Genomic DNA, 21239 nt, shown 5'->3' with positions numbered 1-21239 from the left:
GCATTCCCGCATTATACTGGTGGGCGACCTAGAACTTAAAAGCATTCCCACATTATACTGGTGGGCGACCTAGAACTTAAATGTATTCCCGCATTATACTGGTGGGCGACCTAGAACTTGAAAGTATTCCCGCATTATACTGGTGGGCGACCTAGAACTGAAATGTATTCCCGCATTATACTGGTGGGCGACCTAGAACTTAAATGTATTCCCGCATTATACTGGTGGGCGACCTAGAACTTAAAAGTATTCCCGCATTATACTGGTGGGCGACCTAGAACTTAAATGTATTCCCGCATTATACTGGTGGGCGACCTAGAACTTAAATGTATTCCCGCATTATACTGGTGGGCGACCTAGAACTTAAATGTATTCCCGCATTATACTGGTGGGCGACCTAGAACTTAAATGTATTCCCGCATTATACTGGTGGGCGACCTAGAACTTAAAAGTATTCCCGCATTATACTGGTGGGCGACCTAGAACTTAAATGTATTCCCGCATTATACTGGTGGGCGACCTAGAACCTAAATGTATTCCCGCATTATACTGGTGGGCGACCTAGAACTTAAATGTATTCCCGCATTATACTGGTGGGCGACCTAGAACTTAAATGTATTCCCGCATTATACTGGTGGGCGACCTAGAACTTAAATGTATTCCCGCATTATACTGGTGGGCGACCTAGAACTTAAATGTATTCCCGCATTATACTTGTGGGCGACCTAGAACTTAAATGTATTCCCGCATTATACTGGTGGGCGACCTAGAACTTAAATGTATTCCCGCATTATACTGGTGGGCGACCTAGAACTTAAAAGTATTCCCGTATTATACTGGTGGGCGACCTAGAACTTAAATGTATTCCCGCATTATACTGGTGGGCGACCTAGAACTTAAATGTATTCCCGCATTATACTGGTGGGCGACCTAGAACTTAAATGTATTCCCGCGTTATACTGGTGGGCGACCTAGAACTTAAATGTATTCCCGCGTTATACTGGTGGGCGACCTAGAACTTAAAAGTATTCCCGCATTATACTGGTGGGCGACCTAGAACTTAAATGTATTCCCGCATTATACTGGTGGGCGACCTAGAACTTAAATGTATTTCCGCATTATACTGGTGGGCGACCTAGAACTTAAATGTATTCCCGCATTATACTGGTGGGCGACCTAGAACTTAAATGTATTCCCGCATTATACTGGTGGGCGACCTAGAACTTAAATGTATTCCCGCATTATACTGGTGGGCGACCTAGAACTTAAATGTATTCCCGCATTATACTGGTGGGTGACCTAGAACTTAAATGTATTCCCGCATTATACTGGTGGGCGACCTAGAACTTAAAAGTATTCCCGCATTATACTGGTGGGCGACCTAGAACTTAAAAGTATTCCCGCATTATACTGGTGGGCGACCTAGAACTTAAATGTATTCCCGCATTATACTGGTGGGCGACCTAGAACTTAAATGTATTCCCGCATTATACTGGTGGGCGACCTAGAACTTAAATGTATTCCCGCATTATACTGGTGGGCGACCTAGAACCTAAAAGTATTCCCGCATTATACTGGTGGGCGACCTAGAACTTAAAAGTATTCCCGCATTATACTGGTGGGCGACCTAGAACTTAAAAGCATTCCCGCATTATACTGGTGGGCGACCTAGAACTTAAATGTATTCCCGCATTATACTGGTGGGCGACCTAGAACTTAAAAGTATTCTCGCATTATACTGGTGGGCGACCTAGAACCTAAATGTATTCCCGCATTATACTGGTGGGCGACCTAGAACTTAAATGTATTCCCGCATTATACTGGTGGGCGACCTAGAACTTAAATGTATTCCCGCATTATACTGGCGGGCGACCTAGAACTTAAAGTATTCCCGCATTATACTTGTGGGCGACCTAGAACTTAAAAGTATTAAAATTGCTTCCCCGTTCTTCCGAGAAAATTTTCGACAATCGGCAGAAAATTTTCTGCCCCGGTTTTTGGTGACTCCCCTGGCGTTGCGTTTAGTTGCCCTTATCAATTCTTTGTTTTCCTGCAGCAGATAAAAGGATTTAGTTAGTTTTGATCGTGGTGGTAGAGGGTGCCTTTCTGGCGGATGATTTTTCCCTCTCTTCCCCTTTTCTTGCTCTATGTCCCCATAATTGGTTGGCGGGCAAAGTTGCCTGTTGGGGGTCTCTAGCCTGCTGGGGATTGGCTTTAAATTAATCCCCCTTTCCGCTTTCTCTTGAAGCATATTCTGTGGGAGTCTGCTTTTAACTCCCGAAACCACTCCCTTTAGGAGCTCACTCCCTCCAAAATTGCCGGGCACGGTCCTTGCATTGGGTGAATTCCCCTCCGGTTTCTGGTAGTAAGCTTTGAAAAATTCTTTTCAAGACAAATTTTAGGAAGAGAAAATAAAAGCTTGAGGGAAAAAATCTTTCTGAACCCATATTTGGTGGGGAGGAGAAACTCAAAAGAACTTATCTGGAGGACATGACTGGTCCCCGTGATCATGACGTGCACCATAGATTCCCGACCCAGTCTATTTGTATCAATCGATTTGCCCGATGGTCTGACTTGCTGGGGATGATAAATGAGTGTCCGATTCGGATGTTGTAGCTTTTGCTGATCTGTCTTGTCGCCTCATAGTTCCCTTCGAGGGGTTTTCACTAATGAGACTCTCTCATTTCTCTCATCTCCCGGCGCCTTATGGTGCCTGTGAAGGTTTTCACCAATAAGACTCTCTCATTTCATATCCCTCATCTTACATCGCCTCTCGGTGCCTGTGAAGGTCTTCACCGATAAGACTCTCTCATTTTATTTCTTTCGGGAAATCGGGGTGTTGTAGATACGTCTCTCCTTTCTGGAGATTCCCTTGACCATCAATTCATTTCCAGTCTTACGATCCTCTTCTTTGCTGGGGATCAGTGTATTATTCTCGGCCTTATTCGCCGGACTTGGCATCTCTCGAACATTGATCGGGAGGTCTTTTGGATGTTGATGTTGGTTTTGGTGTGGGGTTAAAGAAAGGCTTATAAAAATAAAAACAACTTGAAGGTGATGTGCTACAACTTTAGGAATCAAATCTTTGTTGGAACTTAAAACATAACCTCTGCCCCAGATTTCTTGCTTGGGGAATTTTATTTCTTTACACTTATGTTGAGCTATGCGCATTACGCACATTGTGCCATATTGTGCACACTATGTACATTATGCATCCTATATTTATTATGATGCACACTATGTACATTATGCATCCTATATTTATTATGATGCACACTATGTACATTATGCATCCTATATTTATTATGATGCACACTATGACCGAGCCGTGAGGCGCCTACGTATCCTCTTTGAGGAATCAGGTCAAACGTAGTTCCCACGGTTTTGTATTTCTTGTGATTTTATCTTTTTTTTTTCCTTTTCCTTCTTTTCATTTTTTCATGTCTTTTTCTTTTTCTTTTTCTTTTTCTTTTCTTTTCTTTTTTTTCATATCTTTCCCATTAGTGATTCCAAAAGAAGGGTATTGAAAGAATAACTTAAGGCTCAAAGGGGGAAGCAAGGGTTAAACGTGTTTGGATAGAAGAAAGAATTGCCTCCGTCATCTCATTATCCAATAAATGCCAAATACAAACAAACCAACCAAAAAAATTGCCATAATTAAAGAAATTACGCATAATATCTCTTGACTGCATCTGAATTGATAGCCATGTCGACGCATCTACCTTCGACATCTGTCAAACACAAAGCACCATTGGACAATACTCTGGTCACGATATAAGGCCCTTGCCAATTTGGGGCGAATTTGCCTTTTGCCTCGACCTGATGTGGGAGGATCTTTTTCAATACCAGCTGCCCTACTTCAAACTTCCTGGGGCGCACCTTCTTATTATACGCTTTTGCCATTCTCTTCTGGTACAGCTGACCATGGCACACTGCTGCCAATCTTTTCTCATCTATTAGGCTCAATTGCTCCAATCGAGCTTGGACCCATTCATCATCATCAACCCGGCTTCAGCGACAATTCGGTGGGACGGAATTTCGACCTCCGCTGGTATCACAACCTCAGTTCCATGCACCAACAAATAGGGAGTTGTGCCTATGGAAGTCCGGACGGTAGTGCGGTAACCCAACAAAGCAAAGGGTAATTTCTCGTGCCATTGTCTGGACCCTTCCACCATTTTTCGCAGTATCTTCTTGATATTCTTATTGGCTGCTTCGACTGCTCCATTTGCCTTAGGACGATATGGGGTGGAATTGCGGTGTGTAATCTTGAATTGGTGGCATACCTCTCTCATCAAGCTGCTATTAAGATTCGCCCCGTTATCCGTGATGATCACTTTTGGGATCCCAAATCTGCAGATGATATGGGAGTGAACAAAGTCCACCACTGCCTTCTTGGTTACTGATTTGAAGGTTTTAGCCTCAACCCATTTGGTGAAGTAATCAATGGTCACTAGAATGAACCTATGACCGTTGGATGCTGCTGGCTCGATGGGCCCAATGACATCCATGCCCCATGCTACAAACGGCCAGGGTGCTGACATCGTATGTAACTCTGTTGGCGGAGAATGAATCAAATCTCCATGTATCTGGCACTGATGGCATTTCCTCACGAAAGTGATACAGTTGTGTTCCATGGTGAGCCAATAACACCCTGTTCGAAGGATCTTTCTTGCCAACACATACCCGCTCATGTGTGGTCCACAAACTCCAGCATGTACCTCAGCCATAACCGTCGTTGCTTGACTGGCATCTATGCATCTCAACAATCCCAAATCCGGGGTTCTTTTGTACAATATTCCCCCACTGAGGAAGAAACCATTCGACAAACGCCGAAGGGCTCTTTTTTGGTCTCCAGAGGCATGTTCCGGATATATCCCCATCCTGAGGTATTCCTTGATATCATGAAACCAGGTTTTGCCATCTGCTTCTTCTTCTACGGCATTGCAGTAGGCGTGCTGATCACGGACCTGGATGTGTAGAGGATCAACATACATTTTGTCAGGGTGGTGCAGCATTGATGCTAAGGTGGCTAAGGCATCCGCAACCTCATTGTGAACTCTCGGGATGTGTTTGAACTTCACCGATCGAAATTGCTTGCTCAGATCATGCAAGCATTGTCGGTATGGTACGAGTTTTAGATCTCGTGTTTCCCATTCTCCCTGAATTTGATGTATCAAGAGGTCCGAGTCTCCCAAGACCAAGACGTCTTGGACATCCATGTCAGCAGCCAGGCGCAAACCCAGAATGCAAGCCTCATACTCGGCCATATTGTTGGTGCAACAGAAGCGTAGTTGAGCCGTAACAGGATAATGCCGTCCTGTTTCAGAAATGAGTACTGCTCCTGTTCCAACCCCCTTTGCGTTTGCAGCTCCATCGAAGAAAAGCTTCCAACCCGGTTCCTCAGGTAATTCCGACTCATTCGTATGCATCACCTCTTCGTCAGGAAAATACGTTCTTAAGGGCTCGTATTTTTCATCAACGGGATTCTCTGCCAAATGGTCTGCCAGTGCTTGGGCTTTCATGGCCGTCCTCGTTACGTAGATGATATCAAACTCTGTGAGCAGAATTTGCCACTTTTCCAACCTTCCCGTGGGCATAGGTTTCTGAAAGATATACTTCAATGGGTCCAAGCGGGATATGAGATAAGTAGTATATGAAGACAGGTAGTGCTTTAACTTCTGAGCTACCCAAGTTAGGGCGCAGCATGTTTTCTCGAGTTGAGTGTACTTGACCTCATGCACTGTGAATTTCTTGCTAAGATAGTAGATGGCTTGCTCCTTCCTTCTTGTGTCGTCATGTTGCCCCAACACACAACCAAATGAATTTTCCAAGACCGTCAGGTAAAGAATTAGGGGCTTCCCGGGCTTAGGCGGGACCAATACGGGTGGATTAGACAGATACCCTTTGATTTGGTCGAAAGCCTCCTGACATTCTGCCGTCCAACCTACCGCAGCATCCTTTCTCAGCAGCCGAAATATGGGCTCACAAGTTGCTGTGAGTTGAGCGATGAACCTGCTGATGTAATTGAGTCTACCCAGCAAACTCATTACCTCTGTTTTGTTCCTTGGCGGTGGCAAATCTCGGATGGATTCAATTTTGGATGGGTCTAACTCAATCCCCCGTCGACTGACGATGAATCCTAGCAACTTTCCTGATGGAACCCCGAATGCGCATTTGGCCGGGTTAAGCTTGATGTCATACCTTCGGAGTCTTTGGAAAAATCTCCTTAGGTCTGCCACATGGTCCTCCTGACGCCAAGATTTGATGATCACATCATCGACGTACACCTCAATTTCCTTATGTATCATGTCATGAAACACAGCAGTCATTGCTCGCATGTATGTTGCCCCAGCATTCTTTAATCCGAACGGCATTACCCGATAGTAGTAGGTTCCCCATGGCGTAATAAACGCTGTCTTCTCAGCATCCTCCTCGTCCATTAGGATCTGATGATAACCCGCATAGCAATCCACAAAGGATCTGATCTCGCGCCCAGCGCAATTGTCGATCAGGATATGAATGTTGGGTAGCGGAAAATTGTCCTTGGGACTTGCTTTGTTGAGGTTGCGGTAGTCAACGCACACCCTGATTTTTCCATCCTTCTTTGGGACTGGTACCACATTGGCCAACCACTCGAGATACCGAGTGACCCGAATGACCTTCGATTGCAACTGCTTAATCACTTCTTCTTTGATCTTTACACTCATTTCTGTTTTAAATTTCCTTAGCTTTTGCTTGACCGGAGGGTATGCCGGGTCAGTGGGTAATTTGTGAACCACTAAATTGGTGCTTAATCCAGGCATATCATCGTATGACCAGGCAAAAACATCTTTGAATTCCCTGAGAATTTTGATCAATTCTGCTCTGACATTCGGCTCAATGTGGATGCTAATTTTGGTCTCTTGGACGTTATCAGCGTTCCCTAGGTTCACAGCCTCGGTGTCATTTAGGTTAGGCTTGGGTTTCTCTTCAAATTGGCACAATTCTCGGTTTATTTCTTCGAAGGCTTCACCTTCGTCACATTCAAATGCATCGTCACAAACGACCTCTTGCATCATTGAGTCGGTTTCAGATTGATTTATTAGACTAGGTCGAAGATCCGCTGTGCATGCCATGTCATTAGAACCAGTAAAAAGAGAACTGTTCAGAAAGAAAAAGAACAAAACAAAATTAAAATGGAACAAAAGAAAAGAGCTTTATTAAACATTGCGGGATAAAAGGGTTCACACTTTTACAAAAACGAAAGTAAAAATTTGGATTACACCCTTGAATAATCCGGACAAACAAACAAACAAAACATTAATCAAAGCCTACTACCAAGACTCCCCTCGGACAGGAAGAGGAGTAACCGTCCAATTGTTGGTCTTGGCCTCAGGCCCCACAAATTGTATCTCTGCTCTGCTGCAACCTTCTCCAGCTTCCACCGTATTGACATCCGCAAATAGCCTCTCAAAACTTTGATTCAGGTTTTCATTTATATCGATCAAAGGTCCTCGAATCTTTGGGACCGGTGACCCCTTGGCACTTGCTTTGACAAAAGACCTTGAGAGGCGTGGTACTGGTTTAGGCAGAAACCAGACTCTCTTCTTCATTTTTCGCGCCTGCTTCCTGTCTGCTGCGGTTGGTTTGAACCCCAATCCGAAAGTTTCCAGATTTTTAGGAAGGGAGATAGGTTGGACTATCCCTTGAAGCTCGACTCCCAGGCCTTTTCCCGGCACGAATCCGTTTCCCAGCATTTCTGAAACCATCATGACTGTTGCGGCAGCTACCCTAGGGTGTGAGATGATTTCTCCTTCAGAAATTTTGTTGGCCGACCCTGTATTGAAAATCTGGTAGACCCAAGGACCTTTGTCATCAGTGGTCTCTATGAAAGGTACAATGGTTCCGCCCATGGTGAATGTTGTATCCTCGCCGTGCAACACGACCTCTTGTCTTTCCCACTCGAACTTCACCGTCTGATGTAGGGTGGAAGGCACCGCTTTGGCTGCATGAATCCAGGGTCGTCCTAACAGCAGGTTATAAGAAACTGTGGCATCTAACACCTAGAATTCCATGGTAAACAGGACTGGCCCAATGGTCAGTTTAAGTACAACATCCCCCACAATGGTTGTTCCGTTTCCGTCAAACCCCCGGACGCAGATGCTATTCTCCAGGATTCATCCACGGTCAATCTTTAACTGGTCCAGGGTGGATAATGGACAAATATTGGCGCTTGAGCCGTTATCCACCAATACTCGAGTTACCACCGAGTCTTCACATTTGACAGCTAGGTATAGAGCTTTGTTATGCTCTGTACCTTCCATCGGCAGGTCATCATCTGAGAATGTTACCCTGTTCACCTCGAAGATCTTGCTGGCAATGGTTTCCAGGTGGTTTACAGAAATCTCACTGGGTACATGAGCCTCGTTCAGTATCTTCAACAGGGCCCGACGATGCTCCTCAGAATAGATCAGCAACGACAACAGTGAGATCTGGGCCGGTGTTTTTCTCAGCTGTTCGACCATAGAATAGTCATGTACTTTCATCTTCCTCAGGAACTCTTCGGCCTCTTCCTCGGACACAGGTTTTTTGGTTGCCACTGGGTTGGTTTTTCTTAGCTCCACCGGAGCAAAACATCGACCTGATCGAGTCAGCCCTTGCGCTTCACAACTGACTTCTTCCACCTGTTTTCCTTTGTACGTCACCACTGCCTTTTCATATTTCCAAGGCACAGCCCTGCTGTCAATCATCGGCAGTTGGACCACAGGCTTTGTGGTCACCCGTTCTCTACATACCCCTTTCAACACGACTGCCGGTGTGGGCAGGATCCCTAGTATTACCAACTTGCTTGGCTCGGGCTTGCTTGTCATGGAGGACGGGCTCTTTCCCAATATCACTACCGGCTTGATGCCTCCTCCCTGCGACTGTACACTCGTTCCTCCATTGGTTAAGACTTCTTGCGGGGCGGCCTGGATCATCATCACTGTTTGTGAGGGTTTTCTTAATTCTCCTCCCTCACACACCAACTCAATCATGTGAGTTTCGTGGTGCGCTGGCAGTGGGTTTTGGTTGATGTTAGGAGCCTCCGGTGTCTGGACCTCGATCTTATTGGTGTCAATAAGATCATGTATGGCATGCCTTAACTTCCAGCACTTCTCGGTATCGTGCCCGAGCATCCCTGAACAGTATTCACAACTGATTGATCGATCTACATTCTGAGGTGGGGGATTTGGTTCTCGAGTCTGGACAGGACTAACCAAACCCAATTGCCACAGCTTGTGGAACAAAGCGGTGTAGGTTTCTCCCAGCTCCGTGAAGGTTCTTTGCTTCCGCAACCTGTCATTCCTAGCATCTGGATTTCCCCGGAAGCCTGCCCCTGAAGGGTTTCTATATGCCCTTGGTGGAGGGTAGGTGTTTTGTGGTGGTGCATATATGTTCTGGGGAGCCGGTGCGCGCCATTGTGGGCGAACCGGAGGCTGAGTGTATGCCTGGGCTTGGTGTACAGGAACAATGTGGTTCTCGAGGTGGATAGAAATTTTGTGGTGGGCTGTATGGGTATTCTGACCTGTGAGGTCTGGGTTGGTTGTAGCGTGGCCTGCCAGCCCTGGACCAACTGCCTGCCTCAATCGTGGCAACCTCTTCTTTCTTTCTTCTCAACGCACCTCCCGTGCCGTTTTGAATGGCCTGGGTTGTGGCCTTGAGTGCCGAATAGTTCAAGATCTTGTCAGACCTCAAACCCTCTTCTATCATGACCCCTATTTTGACCACCTCGTTGAAAGATTTTCCAACCGTTGTCACCAAGTGACCAAAGTAGGTTGGATCCAATGTCTGCAAAAAATAGTCCACCATCTCTCCCTCTCTCATGGGAGGATCGACTCTAGCTGCTTGTTCTCTCCAGCGGAACCCGAACTCGCGAAAACCTTCCCCGGGTTTCTTCCCAGTTCTCAATAACGTGAGACGGTCAGGGACTATCTCCAGATTGTACTGGAAATGACCTGCAAAAGCCTGCGCCAGATCATCCCACGTGTACCACCTGCTGAAATCCTGCCTGGTATACCATTCCAGTGCAGATCCGCTCAGACTTTGGCCGAAATAAGCTATCAAAAGCTCGTCCTTGCCTCCTGCCCCTCTCATTTTGCTACAGAATCCCCGCAAATGTGCCATGGGATCACCGTGCCCTTCATATAAATCAAACTTGGGCATCTTGAACCCAGCCGGGAGTTGGACGTCTGGGAAAGGGCACAGATCTTTGTATGACACGCTGACTTGATTGCCCAACCCGTGCAAGTTCTTGAAGGATTGCTCCAGGCTTTTGAACTTTCTCAACACTTCATCCTGTTCAGGGGCCTTAACCGGCTTCTCAATCTCTGCCGGTACTTCCAAACGGGGATTGTAAGCTTGTGGTTCGGGTGCATGGAATGTAGGCTCAGGGGGATAGTATTGGGTATCGTGAGCCTGAAACAATGGCTCACTGGTCGTTCTCTGCAAAGGGGCTGATGTAGGTCCCACAAAAATGGGAATGTTGGGTGTTGGGAGAGGTTGATGGGGTGGTGGAGCTTGGGAATCATGAGGGCTTCTTTCTTGATGATAGAGGGGATTTGGGCGGCTTGTGGAAGGGCCAGAGTGAGGGTACTCCGGCATGTGTCCTAGTGTTTCGGGGCTCTTTTGGGTTTTGGCTAGGGCTAGTTGCATTGCATTCATTTCTAGTCCCATCCTTTCAATCTTTTCCATTGCTTCTTTTAACAACTGGCTCATCGGCCTTTCTTCCTCGTTGCTATTCTCCGAAGTAGTCATGCTTGTTGCTACCGGTCCTTTGGATCTGGTTTGGTATGAATGTGTTGCCAGAATTCTTTAACCACTAACTGTCTGATATCAGACAACAACAAACTTTGTTAGCGTTAGAGCTTAACAGATTTAATCATAACACATAGAGGATGCAATGCACCTAGGCAGTTAACCGTTTCTACATGTTTTGCTTCAAACAACATGCGTCATCCTGGTTTGCTCATTCGTCTCTTTAAAGTATTTTGCGAAACCCTGCGTTTTATTTTATTTACATTTTCTTTTCTTTATTTATTAAAAGCGGTCGAATCTTATGGGGATTGCCTACGTATCACGTCCCCGCGTGAATCAGACCAAGCGTAGTTCTGCCTCAAAGTAAAGACACATAGAAATTCTTCCGGAGTCACTTAATTTCATTATCAAAATTTGCTATTACACATTACTTCAAACAAAATAGCAATAGTACAGACTCCTCGGTTTCAAACTTGGTTTGAGGAAAAGAAAACAACATATGGGGAAACAACAAACAAAACGACCAGGACTCGATCAACTAATTTTCCAACTTAGGGACCCACGAGGCATCTTTCGGCCCTTTCGCGGCCCTAGGTGTAAGGTCTCTTTGCAAGCTCTTCAACTCGTTCATAATCCGGTGGACGCAGCCCATGATGGAAGAAATGAGGGTTTCCCGAGGTGTTTGCTCGCATGCCAAACATTTTAGGTAGATGTAATGCCCGATTTCGTCAATTCTTGCTCGAATGTTGTCCCTTTCTGCGAACAATTGCCTTATCTGTCGGCTTTTCAATCCTAGCGTTTGTGCATTGGTGGCGAGCTGATCCTGGAACATATCCATTTGCCTTTCCATCCTTGTCATTGCATTGTAATAGCGTCTTCGGTCGGCTTGGGCATCTTGAGTTTGCTTGAAGATCCGCTTTTGCAGAGCAGAATTTGTTTCCTTTGTTGCTTTGACGCTCAGTTCACAATTCCTCATGACTTGCTGTAGGCGCTTCCTCCGGGCCATTGTACCTTCTGCCCATTTGACCCTCATCCTTGCTATGCAAGCCTCTGATTGGTCTAATTCTTCTTGGCTCTGGATGACCTGATTCCTCAAACTGGCTATCAATCTTTCGTCGGAGCAGCGCTTCTGTCGGTTGATGTTATTCTTACTGGCTTGTCGAAGGCGGGCCTTCAGGGTTTGGTTCTCTTGGGCTAGCTTGTCTTTTTCAGCCTGCTCTTGGGCGACTTGCACGTTGTTTTCGAATACAATCCTTTCAACTTGTCGCTTCAGCTTCCTGATTTCAACCAGGTAACCTTCTTCTCTTGCGAGCCAGTCCCATTGTTCTTGCGATGACTCAACAAATTCTTGGAGGTGAGGCCGTTTGGTGGGCCGTTTCGCAATGTTCTTCTTGTTATTCCAAGTGAGATAGGCCGGCGAGACTTCACCCCTAGACACATCATTTACCCGGGTATTCGCCGTCAAGTACTGGCATTCACTCCATATGAAACGAACTGTCTTTTCAGGAAATTGGCCGTCACTGCTGACCTCGACCGCATAAGTGCTGAGATCTTCGTCCGGGTGTAGTACTTGACATCTTCCCAACTGTCTCATTACCCTGTAAGGGGCATAAGGTTGAATACCCCTGAGTCCCATCAAGAGGAAGTGAGGACCAGTGGCGGGCATGTATATGATTTCTTCCACAGAAAGCCAACCCAAAGTCCAGTTTATTTGGTCTGCGGTGATAACCCGGAGATAGGATATCCATTCTTCAAACCCTCCCGGTGATCGGAAACCTGAAACCCTTAGGCTATAACCCTCGATGCAGCCCCCATTTGTAGACATGTAGCGCATATACTGAGGATGGTGACACAAGTGTTCGATCATCCACATCTGTAACAACAAGTTGCACCCTTCGAAGAAGTCTGCTCCGGCTTTACAAGCCGTGAGGGCTCGGTATATTTCTGACATTATCATAGGAGCAAGGATGCTTTTATCGTTGGTAATCAGGATTTTGACGATTCCAGCCACCTTCAGGTCGATATTTCTATCTTTTCGGGGAAACACCACAAGGCCCAAAAATGCCACCATAAAAGCGAACCGCCTATGCTCATTCCATTTTACCAGATTTCCCCTGCTGCAAATACCACTTTCTGGATCATTAAATCCTCCTTTGCTCCCGTACCTCTGGTATATGAATCGTAGGGTAGAAAAACCTCTATCCAGTTCAGCGTATGGGACTCCTTTGCTTATCTTCAACAGATCCATGAATTTGTGTGAATTCACAGCCCTTGGAGCGATCAGGTATTTGTGTCTCAAACCTTCAGTGACGTCCATGTAACCCGCCATTTCTTCTAAGGTTGGGGTGAGTTCAAAATCTGAGAAACGGAACACGTTGTGGGCCGGATCCCAAAATGTAACCAAAGCCTTTATGATGTCGCACCGAGGCCTGACTTTCAACAAATCAACCAAACCTCCCAGGTGCAGTTTGACCTTGTCTTGCTCTGACTTTTCCAAATCCTCCCACCATAATCGCACTTCCAGGGGGATTTTGCTTCTAACTGTTACCGGCAAACTTGGACTCATGCTCATTCTGCATGTTTATTGGGGTGATTAAGCAAAGATCCAGACTCATTGGACTCAAATACACAAATTGACACACTATTTTTTCTAGAAAAACGAAATTTTGGTTGTTTCTGAAAAGTACGATGTTACCTTAAAAACTTTCGTTATTTGGATTGTACCTATATTTTGAAAAACAAGTTGAGCCCGATGGGGGTTGTCTACGTATCTTGCACCCTGCGAGAATCGAACTGACGTAGTTCAGGCATAAGCCGAATTTTGGAGACACGCTATTTTTCTCTTAGAAATGAATCAAAGACCCTTACTAAAACAAATTAATAAGACACACATTTTCTTTCTTTCTTTTTTTCAAAATTCTGGCAGAGTTTTAACCATTTTCTGGGTATTGATCTTTCAAAAATAATTATCTCCTTATCCGTTATTCAAAAACCGGTCAGCATGCAAGCCTTGAAACAAGTAAATGCATAAAGAAAGCAGGATGCAGCAGGATGGTCTTTTCACATCAGGTTGCTAGTCCTAGACGGACCCAACCCCTGTGTTGAGTCCCCTAAGTCAAATGCACATGATGCAAATAAATGTTCCTACTAGGGATTCGGCATGCGGCTTTGTTATACTAAGTTCATAACCTGGGTATTTGTTCTAGACCTGGCTTACCCGAGCGGACGACTTGGGCCAAGGATGGGAGCTGTGTACCGGTAACCAAAAGGCCATCCGATTTTGCAACTCCTCCGAATCCTCGTTCTATTTTGGTATATGACACTAACAGAAAGAAGTCACGACCAGCGTGCACTCCTCAAGAGAGAAGAGAAGGGTTTCGGCACAGTTTGTATGTACAGTTCCAACAATATCAAAGCAGTAAAGCAGCATTTAGCACATTACGCTCAAAACATGTAATAAAATCAGATAATAAATAAAGCCAAATAATAACAATTACACTAAGCTCGAATTCTTAACCCTGAACCAGTGGTTCTGGGTCACCGATCCCCAGCAAAGTCGCCAGAGCTGTCACACCTCCTTTTTCCGCGCCCGAGGGGCGCAGGGGAGTTTTTCCAATTAAAGGACAATCGAAACGGGATTTGTTTAATTATTTCAGAGTCACCACTTGGGAGATTTAGGGTGTCCCAAGTCACCAATTTTAATCCCGAATCGAGGAAAATAATGACTCTATATTACAGTCTGCGTACCAGAAATCCGGATAAGGAATTCTGTTAACCCGGGAGAAGGGGTTAGGCATTCCCGAGTTCCGTGGTTCTAGCACGGTCGTTCAACTGTTATATTCGGCTTGATTATTTGATTTTATACAAGTGAACTTATGTGCAAAATTTAACTTTTAACCGCTTTTATCATTTACTGTTATTTTATAAGACTTGCAACGTCGTGAAAACATATTTCGAACCACGCTACATCAATGCACCCGTGGTTGTTGACATATTTCGACTCGGTTGAGATTTGGATTTGGGTCACATAAATGTGCACCCGAATTAAGGAGAATAAATTATTAAGACGCGCCTAAAGCAACTAGCGTATTGTTGTTTTGGGAAAGGCCGAAAAATTCGCTAAACGGCCTGTCCCGAATTCTAAGTGTTTTAATATATATACAGTCAGAGGGCCCCGCAGTTGTGTACATTTTTGTTTAACGAGGCTCGTCTCGTTCTACTTTTAAAAGGAATTTGCGACGTCATGGATATGCCTCTCGAACCACGTCACAATCAATGTACCCGTGATTAGAAATACATTTCGAATCCGTCGAGATTTGGATTTGGGTCACATAAATGTGCACCCGAGTTTAAGAAGGTAAGGTTTATTAAGTACGCGCTTAAAGAGACTATCGCGTTATTATTCTGGGAGGGTCATGAGATTTGCTAAATGACCCACCTTGGGGACTGAATGCTTCAATATATACATTTAACGAGGGCCCCGCAATTTGTACGTTTTTTCTTTATTTTGTCGAGGCTCATCTCGTCTTTATTTTAAAAGGATATCCTATAGCAACTACGTTTCTTGTCGCGTTTGTCTCTACTAGCTGAAAATAGTAGATAGCCCTAGTTAATTATGTGCTTGCAAGTTATCTATAACAACATAAAAAAGCTTGAAAATCAGAAGTGAGGCTGCGTGTACAATCTACCGAACAAATAATCACGGGCCCAAATCTAGCCCATGCGCAATAGGCCAGACCTGGGCCACTGTTCGTTCGAAGCAGGCCGGCTTGGCCTGTTTTGGCCTGAACTCGACCTTTATGAGGTTGAGATTGCAAGTTTGATGTTCTTTGTCTTAACAGGTGGTTTACTAGTTGTAGGAGACCATCAATCTAAAAAGGAAGAACTTAATCCATGATGTACAGTTTGCATACATTACAACATATACTGCAAAGTAAACTAAAATCTGAGATGCAACCTATCTTATTGAGCATATTATCACCTATCAGCATACATATGTAAACTACCATTTAGCTAACTTATATTGATATACACTAGGCATACAAGCTGCTTCGACTGTCAACACAAGAATGAAAATTATCATACAATACATGATATCTAATATAACAATATATGTATGAAAATCAACTTCAAGTCTTTTCCTTTTTTGCATTCATGCTCAATGTTCCGATTACATTTAATAGTGCCTTGGTTGTGTACCTGATGTAGAGGAACAGAAGAAGAAGGAAAAGATCAGCTGAGTAGCACACAGCAAACAACAGCAACAGCAGATTCACAGCAACAACACAGCAACAAACAATCAGCCAATAATGGTGAAGCTCAGCAAGGACTCGAGCAACAAATGAACAATCCCAGAAAAAGAACAGAGTAGGAAACAACAGCCCAGAATGTTGAATGTAACAGCAACAGAAATCCAATGACCACAAGGAAGCTTGGCAGACAACAGGAAAAACAAAACCCCACAGAAAACCTGATCAAACTGGACTCTTGCACAGTTTCTTCTAGACCATACTCATTCACAATGTTCTGAAATTTATTTCTGTTTTTCCTTTTCGGTTTTTCTTACTCCCAAGATCTCTACAGACTCAAAAAAAATGAACCCCCTTTCTAATGGAAGGTCTGCCTCTTTTATAGCCTAACCTTAACACTTTACAGTCTGTTTTACAACTCAAAATTGCCCCTCCCTCGTTGTTTTTCCACTCACTTCTTTTAAATAAACAAAACTCCCATCAAATCCCTGACAGCCCCTCTCTCTTTTGTTGTTAAAATGTACTAATCACTTGTTTATTTAACCAAAGTATGGGCAGTAGGAATATAATCTGACAGCACATGCTGTCCAATCGTTCATATAAACAACACGTATAGAGTCCCGAATGACTTCAGACAAATTTGTTCAAACACTGGGAACTTATATGAATTAAACTCGTTTGACGACTAATCTAATTGATGAGCATGCATATCACAGGGTATATTCAGAACACAAACAGAAGACAATTGACCAAATAAAAAGGCCTTTAACAGAGATGGAAGAAATCCGAATGAAAAATAACAAAATAACAAACAAACACAACGAAACATGCTGACAACTTAATTAGAACTAAAACAAAAGAAAGGAAAACTTACCAAAAGAGTTTGAAATCAAAATGACCCAAATCTGACTCAACTTCGAACTCTTGAGGCCGAACAAACTTTAATCAGGGTGTTCTCACATGAGAACACCTTGATTAAGGTCTATTAGACCTCAAACCCTTGTTAAGACCGGCCGGATTCCAAGGCTATTAGTGTTCTAGGTTTTGGATCTCCAGATCTGATTTTTAGGGAGTTGTGGGTAGATTCGGACCAAACCAAGCTTGGTTTGGTCACGAAGAAGGTCAGGGGAGTGTCTGGTATGAAGATGGGGTAACTTGGCATAGGTTCGGGTTCGACTCAAATCTTCAAATGAAGATTCGAGACGAACGAAAGTGATTCGAGGCAAATGGATAGTAGATCCACGTTCAGGAGAGTGCGGTGGTCCTAGGGTGTTCAGGAGGTGGCCACCGGCGTCCATGCCGCCGGCTTTAATGGCGAGGGAGACGGGGGTGGCTAGGGTTTCTAATGGGAGGTCCGGGTTTGAGCTTGGGGACGAAGGGGTGGGGTGTTGGTTTAGGGGGCGTGGGTGTAAGGGAAGGTTTATATATGGTCTATGGGATTGGATCTGAGCCGTTAGATCAGATGATCTCAACGGCTTGGATCTGAGGGTGAGAAATGAGACGGGGTCGTTTGGTAGTTAAACGGGGTCGTTTGGTTTAAGTGAGGGGTGGGTCAGACCGGTTATTGGGTCGGGTTTGAAAATGGGTTGCTGAAAGAGATCCTGAGCCGTTGGATCGAGAGTTTGAACGGCCCAGATCAGACGCATGATGCGGCGTCGTTTCGGGAGGTGGTCAGGGCAGGCCTGGTTTGGACCGGATTTGAGTGCTAGTTTGGGCCTGTTTTTGTCTTATTTTTGGGCCCAAATTGATTTCAACTCTTTTTCTTTTGTTTTCTAATTTAAAGAGAAAAAAATGAAAAATAACAAAACAAAATAAATAATAAAACAAATTAAAACAAATAACAATATAGCACTTCAACGTAATTATCATACCAAATTAAAATGTTTAAGTAAGTTAAATCACAACCTAGAACGAACGATGCATATATATATTTTGAACTTTCTTTTAATGACACATATTTTTGAATTTTGTTTGATAATGATAAAATGCAAAAAATGGACAGACCCACAAATGACTAGCAATACATGTCATGAAAAATTTGTACTGCGGGGTCATCTGTCACTATTATTTTTTGTTTTCCTTTGGGAGTGATTGCTCGTGAAGCAAAAATCACGTGCTTACAATGACAATGAGAATGAATCAGACTTTGATAATCTTGATAGTGATGAGAGTGATGGAGTAGATTTACATGTTCCTGATGATAATGATTATGGATCTGATGTTCATGAAGAATTTGCAGAGTGTAGGGATGAACTGAGGAAATATAGGAGGAAAAGGTCTGAAAGGCCAAAAGATATGGGTGGTATTAACCTGGGTGATGTAGGGGTTGATATTGGTTTTGATAAATTAAGAAATGGTAGCAATCAAAATAGGTACAAAGGCTTAGTAGGGATAGATGAGCCTTATTTTGGGTCTTCTGATGCTGAAAGTTTTCCATTAGTTGTTGAAGATGAATTTGATGAAGAATATAAGGAGAAAATGTCTGCCAAGAGGAGAAAGAAAGCCCTGATATTTGATCCAACTATCAAGAAAATAACTTGGGATTTGGGGCTGATATTTGAGAGTGTTGATGATTTTAGGTTGGTTGTTACTAAGTATGCAATTCGGAAAGGAGTTCAAATTGGAAATTATATTAATGAACCTGGTAGGGTAATGGTAAAATGCATGCACTCAAAATGTCAATGGTTATTGGCTGCAAGCAAAGATGGTAGATCCAACAGTTTTAAGGTAAAAAAGTATTGTCCTGTCCTCAAGTGTTACAGAACAAATAAAAACAAGCTTTGCAACTCCAGATACCTTGCAAAGCATTATAGGGATTAGATTGTCTCAACTAACTATGAAAGCTTGGGAGCTAAAGAAACTCATTAAGGATGGACTAGACATGTATGTTGGTAGGTCTACAGTCCATAGAGCTAGAGCAAATATTCTGAAGGAGATAATAGGTGATGTGCATGCTGAGTTCAAGAGACTATCATTATAGATATATTCTATTACAGACAAATACAGGTACAACTTGTGTTGTGAAGGTACATGATCAAGATGAAGGCAAGATTGTCTTGGATTCATTTTATGTGTGCTTCTATGCTATGAAAAAAGGATGGTCCGACGGTTGTAGAAGGATAATTGGCCTTGATGGATGCTTTTTTAAAGGCATATGTAAGGGTCAACTGGTTGTAGCAGTATCAAAGGATGGCAACAATCAGATGTTCCCTATTGCTTGGGCCATTGTAGAGATTGAGAACAGTTTCATGGTTTCTGAAACGTGTGACTCATGACTTGGAGCTTCAAGATGGAAATTATCTCACTATCATGTCTGATATGCAAAAGGTGATTTCATTCCTGTCAATATTTAATTTTTCTTATTTCTATTTCTGTTGGCAACTAATATATTCTTCTTATGTTACAAGGATTGCTTAAAGTTGTATCAGAAGTGTTGCCTGAAAGTGAACATAGGTGGTGTGCCGGACATATATTAGCAAACTGGTCCAAAGATTAGAGAGGATTAGAGAGGAGAAACAACTTCTGCAGGTGTGCTAGAGCATCATGTGTGGCAGAATTGGATTTCCACCTGGATAGCTTGAATATGCTTGGGAATGGGATATGTGAGAGCCTCTTGAGGTATAACAAGGAAACCTGGTGCAGAGCATACTTCAACTGTGATAGGAAATGTGATATAATTGACAACAATATGTGTGAGACCTTTAATGCTTGGATACCTGCTGCTAGAGACAAGACAATCATCACAATGTTGGAGGAAATCAGAGTGAAGATGATGGAGAGAATAGGAAAGTTGAGGGAGTTTACAGATACATGGATATGTGATATATCCCCAATTGCTATGAAAGTGTACCAGGATAACATGGCCCAGTCTGTGAGGTGTACAATCAAGTGGAATGGTGAATATGGCTATGAGGTTGAGGATACCTCATTAAGAGTGGTATTGAAGCACTGTGTGAATATGTAAGCTCAAAGTTGTACATGCAAGTCATGGATGCTAAAGGGTATCCCTTGTGCTCATGCAATTGCTGCTATGCATTTCAAGAACATTGAGTCAATTAACTACATATCTCACTGGTACCAAAAATCCACTAATATGAAGGCATATTCAAATGTGGCTAACATCTACCAATCCACCAATTGAACCCCCACCAATTACAAAGATGTCTGGCAGATCAAAGAAGAAGAGAAGAAACTGCACATCCTAAGTCTGGAAAGCTTTCAAGAAGGGGTATGGAGATGACATGTTCAAACTGTGGTGGCTATGGACACAGCAAAAGGAGTTGTCCCAAGAAACCAAGGCCTGCAGATTCTACTCCTGCAAATGTTTCATATAAAGAAAGATATGGAGGAAGAGGCAGAGGAAGAGGAACAGGAACAACTACTCCTAGAGCTTCAATTTCAACTGCCCCTGTTGATGCTGGCAAAGGAAGAGGAACTGGTAGAGGTAGGGGAAGTAATACACCTTCAGCTTCAACTACTTCTGCCCCTGGAATAGGAAGAGGTAATGGAAGAGGAACTAGAAGTTCTGGGTTCGGGCTGTTTCAATCAAGCAGTGGGTTCACAAGTTTTTCTGTAAGTACTTCAAACTTAACTTTATATTTTGTTTGCTTTAACAACTTCACTAAATATTTTCTGTTTTGGCAGTCTGGTGGAGGTAAACCAAGAGTGATTTCTCATGATGGTGAAAAGAGGTCCTCGGCAGATATTCATGAATGTGCCTATAAGCCAACAAGTGGAGTAAAATGGAATGGTAGACCAGCCATTACTAGAAGACAACTTGAAAGAACTGCTGCATCTCATTCCAGAACTGCTACATCCATTCCAATCTAAGTCAAGCAAGTTCATTATCCCAGCCATCCAAGAACACATATATGTAGTTGTGTATCGAATGTTGTTATTGTGACTATTAAGTTATTTTGGAATTGCTAATAGGTTATTTTGGAACTGCTGCTTAGTGGGGTATTGAATGTTGTTCTTTTGTTAAGGCAGCCTGCTGTTACTTTGGTATGTTGTTAAGATGTCAACCTATATTTTTGTTAAGGCAGGCTACTATTAGGTGACTATAATGAACACCATTACTCTATGATGAAATGTGTTTTAAATTGAAAATTTCTGGGCAGATTCTTCTCTTTAGTGTTATTATTTTGGTATTTCAGCATTTGAGCTGTATTTTAGGCAGCAATTTCAGCCACTATATAACTGTGTAAGCACTCT

The sequence above is a fragment of the Nicotiana tabacum genome, chromosome 1 (assembly GCF_000715075.1).
Source record: "Nicotiana tabacum cultivar K326 chromosome 1, ASM71507v2, whole genome shotgun sequence".
NCBI lineage: Eukaryota > Viridiplantae > Streptophyta > Magnoliopsida > Solanales > Solanaceae > Nicotiana > Nicotiana tabacum.
Note: the sequence above shows the minus strand (reverse complement) of the source record.